Consider the following 8,607-nt stretch of genomic DNA (forward strand, 5'->3'; position numbering starts at 1 on the left):
ACCAACTTCTGTCTCTTTATTTGTATAAGCTTTTTCTTGCACACCTTGATGATGTTGAGTTCCCTCACTTTTTCTTCCCCTTTGTTTCCTCTCTCTTTCCTCTCTGCCTTTAAGATCATCAAAACATAATAAAAACTACTCCCAAATTGTGACCTAGCTGTATTTTTTTTTGTTATGTTACTTATAGATGTTTTGGAATTATTCTCTTCCCCTGGTTTATGTCTTGGGAGTGTCTCGTCCCATAATAGCCCTCTCTTATCTCTTTCTATTTGTGTTTCCTCATTCTTCCTTCCTTATTTCCTAAATTGTGACTTTGTGTTAGTGCTAGGCTCTGTGCACTTCTAAAAGATAATTGGGTCCTTGTATGGTCCTGGATTATATTATTTAAAGCCCTGTCACCACAACCTCCAGGCTTGGAATTTTGCATTCTTCAAGGAAATGAGGGGCAGCTCAGTCCAGAGAAATGCAAACTTTCAGTTGGGCTTAAGCAATCTGCTGTAGTACACAGGTCACTGCTCTAATGGTCTGAGCTTTGCATATTCTGTGATCAGAAAGGCAGAATTATAGCCCCAATACCGATCTGCACCCTTGAGTTGAATCAACAATGCCCCTTCTCTGCCAGAGCAACCAAGTTGCAGGACTCCCCCTAGTCTGCACCTGGTCTGCATTTGTGATCCTTTTCCAGGGTCAGAACAACGGATCTTCAGATCTACCCCTGTTCCAGAACTCCTCCTTTGATCACTTGGCTATGGGCTGACATTACAATCTTGAGCTTGAAGAATAACTTACTGAACTTTATCCTCACCTTTCCTAGTTACTATGGCATCTAGTATTCTTAGATATTTCTTGCAGTAATTGTGAGAGAGAACCAGCCTGTTTCCTCCTACTCCACCATCTTTGCTGGTTTCCTGGCAACTTTTCCAAGGGCAGAAATACTATTGATAGATAGAAATCTGCCTTCTGTGTTTTCTCTGTCTACATTCACTCCTTCAGTGACTTTATCCCATCAAGACTTCAAATATCACCTCTATCCTAATGGCTCCCAAAACTCTATCTCCCTATAGCCCCGATCTTTCACTAGTCCTTAAATCCCATATTTCCAAGTGGCCTTGGAACAATTCTAATAGAGTGTTCCTCCATCACCCCAAACTCAACGTGTCCAAAGCCAAATTCATTCTCATGTTCTCCTTTTCCCCTCCCCAATTATTCTCATTTTGTTAGTTGTATAACTATGCTTCTAACCTCCTAGACCAAATATTAGCAACATCATTGACCTTTACCTATATTTAATCCCATAAATTCCAATCTTTTACTTTGTCTTATTACTTTTTGTTTTTGAAATACTCTTGAATTCATCCCCAGTCCCTCCATTCCCGCTGCCACTATACTAGTTCAGGCGAGCGTCACCCAACATCATTAGCCCTGCAAGAATCTCGGAGTAGTCTCCCTGCTTTTAGCCCTTGACCCCTTCCAATCTATCCCACACACTACTGCCAAATTATCTTTGTTAAGCATCACTTTCATTGTATCATTTCTCCTGCTCAAAGAACGATTTGTTCTATAATGCCTGCTGAAGAAAATTTAGACCCTCTATAATCCTCCCATGTTCTTCCTCTACCGCATCAAGGGGAATTCATCACTGTCCTTTATACAAGTTTATATATGCATATATGTGTGTAAACATATGTACACACATATATATATGTACATCCATGTATTCTCATTTTAATGTCTTTCCTCATGCTATTCCCCACATGCCCTCTTTCTACCTATAGGAATAGGGACTAAGTCTATGATTTGGTTAGCATAAAGAATTCCCCTGTAAGGAAATGTCCTACTCTATTTTAGGTCAGCTTCTGCAATAACCTGGAGTCTTGGAGAGCTCCAAAAGGTCGTGACTTGCCCAGGGCCATGTAAACAGTATTTATCAGAGATGAGACTTAGACCTAGGTCTTCCTGACTTAGAGACCAGCTCCCTGGCTATAATATACCATGCTGCCTCTTACCTTTATGCAAATGATCTCCTAATATGGGCTTTGTTGCAAACCTAAGCACATACTTTGAATGCTGATGAGACCGTAGAAATGGAGATTAGAATGTGATCCTTAGGCTTAAAATATTTTAAGATAATAACACTTACAGTTTTTCTTCTGCATTAATACCAAGAGGTATAAAAAGGTAAAATTGCATCTTATTTTCAAGTAATGGAAACATTTAAAGAGTTATTAAAAGCAAAAAATATTGCCCAAATGCATGGATTTAGAGAGAAATTTAAAACAACCAAAAATTATATTTAACCATTTTAAGATTCCCTGATAAATCTAGATGCTCATTTAACCAGAAGATGGGTATTTTAAGATAATAACACTACCTGGCTTGATATAGGAAGCTCCCTTTAAGGAATTTCTTCTACCAATGCAGATCTACACTCCATAGAAAGAACTTCTTATTCTTAGAGAATTTCCTAGAGTACTGGGAGCTTACAGGACTTGACCAGGGTTATGCAATCAGTGTGTGTCAGAGACTGGACTTAAACCCAAATCTTCATGGCTCCCAGGTCAGGTCTTCCCAGAAAAACATGCTGTCTCTGAACCTAGTTTAAGCTTTTCTTGATGACTCAGACCTATCTATATCCATCCTTTCCTTGCCCTAATCCACTTTCATTTCTGTATCCACCATAAAAATTTGGAACCTCATTATCTGTGATCCATATTCTTTCTTTCCACTTCAGTGCATCCTATATAGCACATCATAAGTTCCATCAGGTCATTAAAAGACCCTGAATACAGACCTAGCGACAAATCGTGTATCCTCCAAGGAGCATCCTTGCTACGTTTGGAGAAGCTGTTTTAGGGATGTGTTCCAGATGGCTGAAACTTCAGAATGTGACCTCTGAGTAAGTCAGGTGTCTTGGCATCATCCTCAGACAGTAAAAGAGTTTTGTGGTTGCTTTGGATACTTATTACCTACCATCACGTGCTTTCTTCTCATGGCCATCCCCAAACATTGCATAATTTCAGTAGGAGCAGGGCTGTGAAAGACAAACCCATCTCCTTCCCCAGGTTCTTTGATTTTTTCATGTTCTTAGGCATATACAGTAAGTGTAGAAAGGTAGCAACTCACAAAACATGATATCTAACCTTTTTTTTCTTTTACAGAAAGGGAAATTAAACTTTACAAGAAAACTAATGGGCAATCCCCCCCACAGGTAAGCTATTCTATTTTCTTTTTGTATGTTTTGAAAGAGAAGCCTCACTTTTAATTTACCACTAAATATGTTATATTATATTTATCATATTATATAGCATTAGAACTGGCAGGAATCTTTGAGATCTTTTAATCAAACCTGTTCATTTTATAGGTGCAATAATTGAGGTCTTGGGGAGAGGGGCTTAGCCTCAAAACACAGTTAGTTGTGGAGACTATAATTGAGGTCATAGGATTATAGATGTAGACCTGAAAGGAACATTAGAGGTCATGTAGTCTCATGTTATTTTGCAAAAGAGGCAACTGACACTCAAAAAACTTAAGTGATACACCCCAAATCACAGTGGTAAGAGACAGAGCGAAGCGTTGAATTCAGGTGCTCTGTCTCCAAATCTTGTTCTTTAGAAAAGGGATTCTGTGTTCATTCCACTATGCCATGTGCAGAATTTATTACCTTTGATGTAACTCTGATTGCATTACACAAGGCAATCCTGGTAAATCTATTTCTTCTTTTTTTATTTGGGTTTTAATTGTTGTTGTTGAGTCGTTTCAGTCATGCCCAACTCTTCATGAGCCCTTTTGGGATTTTCTTGGCAAAGATATTGGCATGGTTTGCCATTTTCTTCTCCAGTTCATTTTACAGATGCAGAAACCAAGGCAAAAAGGTTTAAGAGACTTGTCTGGAGTCGCACAGCTAGTAAGTATCTGAGGTCGGATTTGAACTCAGGTCTTCCTGACCCCAGGCCTAGAGCTGTATCCACTGTGCCACCTAGCTACCCCTTGGGTTTTATTGTAACCTTATGATTTTCCTGTAGTTGCTGTGATTCTGTCAAAGCCTTCTCAAATATATGTGACAAAACACATCCCAGCCAAAGTTTCCACATTGCATTTTTCTTGGACCATCCATTCCACGTAGTTTCGATCGAACTTTAAGTGCCTTAAGGACAGAGATTGAGTTCTCAGAGGCAGGATCACTGAGGCATTTGGCAGCATGCCCCATTTGGAATGAGTGCCCAGCCCCTGACTGGGCACACCCCTTCTCCCTTCCTAATTATTTACATTCCTACAAGGGCCCTATTTCTGAAGTCACGAGTACTAAATTGCTACATACAGTCCTACATGTTTCATACTTCTTTTCACCCACCACAATATCTAGCATAGTGCCTTACACATGGAAGGGATTCAATAAATATTTCTGGATGAGTTGAAACACACTCAGCCATTTAAAGTGGAGGAAGTCATGAGTTATAAATGATACAAGTCACCTAATTAAACAAACATTTTCTGCTTTTCAAGTAAGCTATAATTCAACAGGTCAAGTCATCTAGCATTTACCACATGCCAGGCATTATGCTAATCTCTGAAATTACAAAGAAAGGCAAAAAATAGTCCCTACTCTGAAGAAACTCACAGACTAATGAGAGAGACACCTTGCAGACTACTATGTGCATGCAAGATATATGCAAGATATGTACATGTAGTCTCAGACGAAAGGGAATTAAAACTGAGGAGAACTGGGAAAGGTTTCTTGCAGAAACTGAGGCTTTACCTGAGACTTGAAGGAATCCAAAGATGCTAAAAGGCAGAGATAAAGAGGAAGAGAATTCCAGGAATGGAGGACAGCCAATGAAAATGTTTGGCTTTGGTAGATAAGAGTGTCATGGGTGAAGAATAGGGAGGCCAGTCTCATTGATTAAATGATAACTAGATTCAAAGCACTATGCTAGCTAGGCATTGTGGCTACAAAGACCAAAAAAAAATGATTCTTTCCTTCAAGGAGATTGTTTTACTCCCTGCAAAGCCTTGAGCTAGGAACTTATAATTTATTATTCTATACTTTTACAATGGTTTCCAGATTCACTTTCCAGTTCATCCTTCTAAAATACAGTTTAATCAAGCTCAATGAAGAAGAAGATGAGAGGAGAAGTAGTCTCTTTCCAGACCCAAAGCCCACCTTTCAATTCCAGATCAAACATTTCTCTTTTTGATAGCTTCCTGTGGTTCTGTCCATAGTCTAGCCTTGAATCAAGCTCTCTGTCTTCTGGATTTACATCTTCTGGGTCAACTTCCTTGAATTACCCCTACTCTAAAAAATCTTGGTCAACACATAGGATCATACATAGCTTGGGAACTGGAAGGATATTTTTTAGAAGTCTTCTAATCCACTCTGCTAATTTTCTAGAGGCAGAGATTTGAAGCCCCAAGAGACTGAGTGACAGATCCTGGATAACTATTCTATTCTTAAAGATCAACAGGAAGGTGGATTCTAAAGTCTGGCCAGTTCTCTACCAGATTATATAATGGGATGGTTGGTCAGTTGGTCATTCAATACAATAAGTATTTATTAAGCGCTTTCTAGGCTAAACTCTGGAAATAGAAAGAAAGGCAGTAACAGAATCCCTACCCTCAAAGAGCTCATGTTCTAATGGAGGAAACAATATGAAAAAAACTACATGTGTTCAAGAAGTAGAGTTGGTGGAGGAAAAGTTCCAAAGGTAAACTCCAAAGGTTATCTAAAATCCTAGCGAAGTCCACTAACATCCCATGCTTTTTCCTTTGTGGGATGTAGTTACAGGACTACTTCCAAATTCCTTATCTTCATCATCCAGTTATTATCTTCCTTGCATTCCTCATAGAATAAAAACCCCTCAGGGTAAGCTATTTGAATTCTCTTGCACTAAAGTCTATATCTCATATAGAATATTATTGACACTCAACTCCCTAAAAGTTTCCCTGATTCTACTTGTGGCTTTTCAAATTTTTACTCCATGAATGAATGAATGAATGAATGAATGAATGAATGAATGAATGAAAAAGTGTTTATTGAGAGTTTACTATATACAAAACACTGAGCTAAACTCCAGGGATAAAAATAGATAAATAAGACAGCCTCTTCTCTGAAGGACTTTCAGTTTCTAATGGGACAGACAACACATATAGAAGGTTTCAGTTGCAGGTCAGATTGCAAAAGGACTCTTAGGGTGCAGCAGCAGCAGCAAATGGTCATTCCTCTTCTTTAATGTCATTTCTTACTGATAAAATGATGTCACTTTCTGGTGCTTTAACCATTGGATTTGGATGGCAAGAACTTTCTTTTCTGGATTTTTGGTAGCTGTATGGGGAGTGGGGTAAGGGGATTGGAGGATGAGAAGTGGTCTGGGAGGCGCTGTCCCTTCTGTGACTGTTGAGTTTACCTACTAATCGGGAGCAGCTGGTCAGTGGTTGGTTGTGGTCATAGTGAGGAAGGTAAGATCTTTCTCCAAAGTAGTGACTTCTCTCAGTGAAGATGAGGTTGGAAGCAGAGCCAAAGATTTAGAGGGTGTTTTTCCTAGGGATCTTGAGTTCAGGCTGCTGGAATATCTCCAAGTCGGAGGGGAGTCGGTGGTCAAAATGGTTGTGGTCTTTTGACTTACAGGACACATGTCAACTCCTTTCTCTCCTTTAGGGTGCCTCACTACTTCAGCTCGTACCCTGTAGGTGGCAATTAATCTGCTCTTGCTGGAGATGGCTGACTCCTTCTATATAAGATTTGCTTCACTGATAATGACTGAGCTAATGAAGCAGAAGTGGCCTGAGGGGCACTGCCACCCTCCTCTACCACCTTCCTTGGTCTTATCTGTCAGTTGGTGACAGGTAGTTGGTATTTGGTGGTGGCAGGAAAAGCAAACCCCTTCTCCATATATGATTATTCCTTCTCAGTCTTCTTTGCTGGATCTTTGTCCAAGTCATACCCAATAAAGATGGGTCTCCCTCAGGGCCCAGTCCTGAGCCCTCTTTGCTTCTCCGTCTAGACTATTTAACTTGGTAATCTCATCAGCTCCCAGAAAGGAGAACCAAGACAAAGTAGTGTCATGGAAACATAGAGAGAAAAAATTACCAAGGGGATGAGGAGTATCAAAAGCTATAGATAGGTCAAGAGGGATGAGAATTTTTAAGAGGCCATTAGATCTGGCATTTAAAAAATTATTGGTAACTTTGGAGAAGAGTGGTTTTGGCTGAATGATACCATTCTCAGGGCTCTTGGGATCAGGCTTCTGGTCTATCTCCATCAGTATCTGAAAGGACATGAGAATCAAGGTGATGGTTTGACTTGACTAGCGCATGCTACCTCCTATCTCTCCCCTAAGATGCCTTACTGCTCTTCAGCAAAAGACAGAACAAACAAGACTAACAGCCTCAAATTTTACCCTATGGAAGAAAGAAGGGAGCAATCTGCCCTATCCTTTCCCCCTACACTCACCCTTATCCAGGTCTTTTTACTCAAATAAGACTAAGCAGCCTAGGCACTATCTTTGGAGAAAGATGAAGCAGCAATGATAAAGAAAATGGCAGCCTGTGGGAGTCTTATCACCAGGACTAGAAAGGGGAAAAGGCAAAGCTGGGCATATGCAGGGCTTCCGGAAGTGCTGAAATTTAGAGGGTTCTGAAAGGTAGAAGTTATCGAAATTAGCACCTATGTAATACAAATAGGAAGTTAGTAGATGGGCTTCCTTCTAGCAGCAGCTACATGTTGATGAGCTCCTTCCTCTGTTGTCCCCCAGCCTCCCACCCTCCCCAGCAGCATCTATGTCTCTCTCCAACCAGCAGGGTCCTGATGTGTCTGCCCACAGAAGGTCATCAATCTCACGGTCCTAGGTCCTCCATCCCCAAATCAAATTCTTCCCTCAGAGCCACAAGTGGTCATCAGGATGATGGATAGAGGGAGCCTGGGGAGGGAAATTGTGGGATTGTGACCACAGGCCAAAGAGGCTAGGAAACTTAGGAATGGAGAAAGCTTTCTGGTATAGATGTCCAATCAGCTCCCCTTTTCCCTTTTTGCTGCAAAGAAAATATATTCTCTCAATTATGTCCTACCATTGATGCCATGGTAGCTTTCCTCCCAAGGTATTCACAAAGAAATTAACTGTGCTGCCATCTGGTGGATGGAGAGGGAGAGCTGTTCAAAGAAAGCAGCTTCCTGAAAAACTAATTTTCTTGTAGTGAATTTTACACTACTGAATTTTGCACTTAGATGATATGAAGACAGGCTTCCTTTCCAGGATTCACAGGCAAATTCCCCAAGCAGGTTTCATAAGGTCATAAGATTTAGAACTGAGGCCTAGAAAAAAGTAACTTGCCCAAAGTCACAGAAATCCTAAATGGCAGAGCTAAGATTTGAACACAGGTCCCTCAAACTCCAGAAACTAACATTCTTTCCACTACACCATAGTATCTATCCCTGTCTTCCAAAGAACTGAACTATTTTCTGATTACACGAACGAAAAAGCTATTGAGGAAGATTTGTCAATTCAACTCAACTAAGAACTTATTGCGCGCAAAGCACTCCATTGAGTGACTCAAGGAGTTTTGTCCATCAAACTTCCTTTTTCTGACAGGTGGAAAAACAGTCAATAGCCTCCA

The 8,607-nt window shown here is 40.3% G+C and overlaps 1 protein-coding gene across 5 annotated transcripts in view; it reads left to right on the forward strand.

Annotated features, from left to right (window-relative positions):
• PGCKA1 (PDCD10 and GCKIII kinases associated 1) overlaps window positions 1–8,607 on the forward strand; it is a 94,768-nt gene that overhangs the window by 70,966 nt on the left and 15,195 nt on the right. For 3 of the 5 annotated variants that reach the window (XM_072620451.1, XM_072620447.1, XM_072620448.1), the window contains one exon: window positions 3,159–3,208. The gene's annotated coding sequence lies outside the window, so the exon portion shown is untranslated. Of the gene's footprint in view, window positions 1–3,158; window positions 3,209–3,838; window positions 3,905–8,607 lie in introns of all 5 variants that reach the window. The other 2 variants (XM_072620449.1, XM_072620446.1) reach the window with 1 other exon arrangement.

The sequence above is a fragment of the Notamacropus eugenii genome, chromosome 6 (assembly GCF_028372415.1).
Source record: "Notamacropus eugenii isolate mMacEug1 chromosome 6, mMacEug1.pri_v2, whole genome shotgun sequence".
NCBI lineage: Eukaryota > Metazoa > Chordata > Mammalia > Diprotodontia > Macropodidae > Notamacropus > Notamacropus eugenii.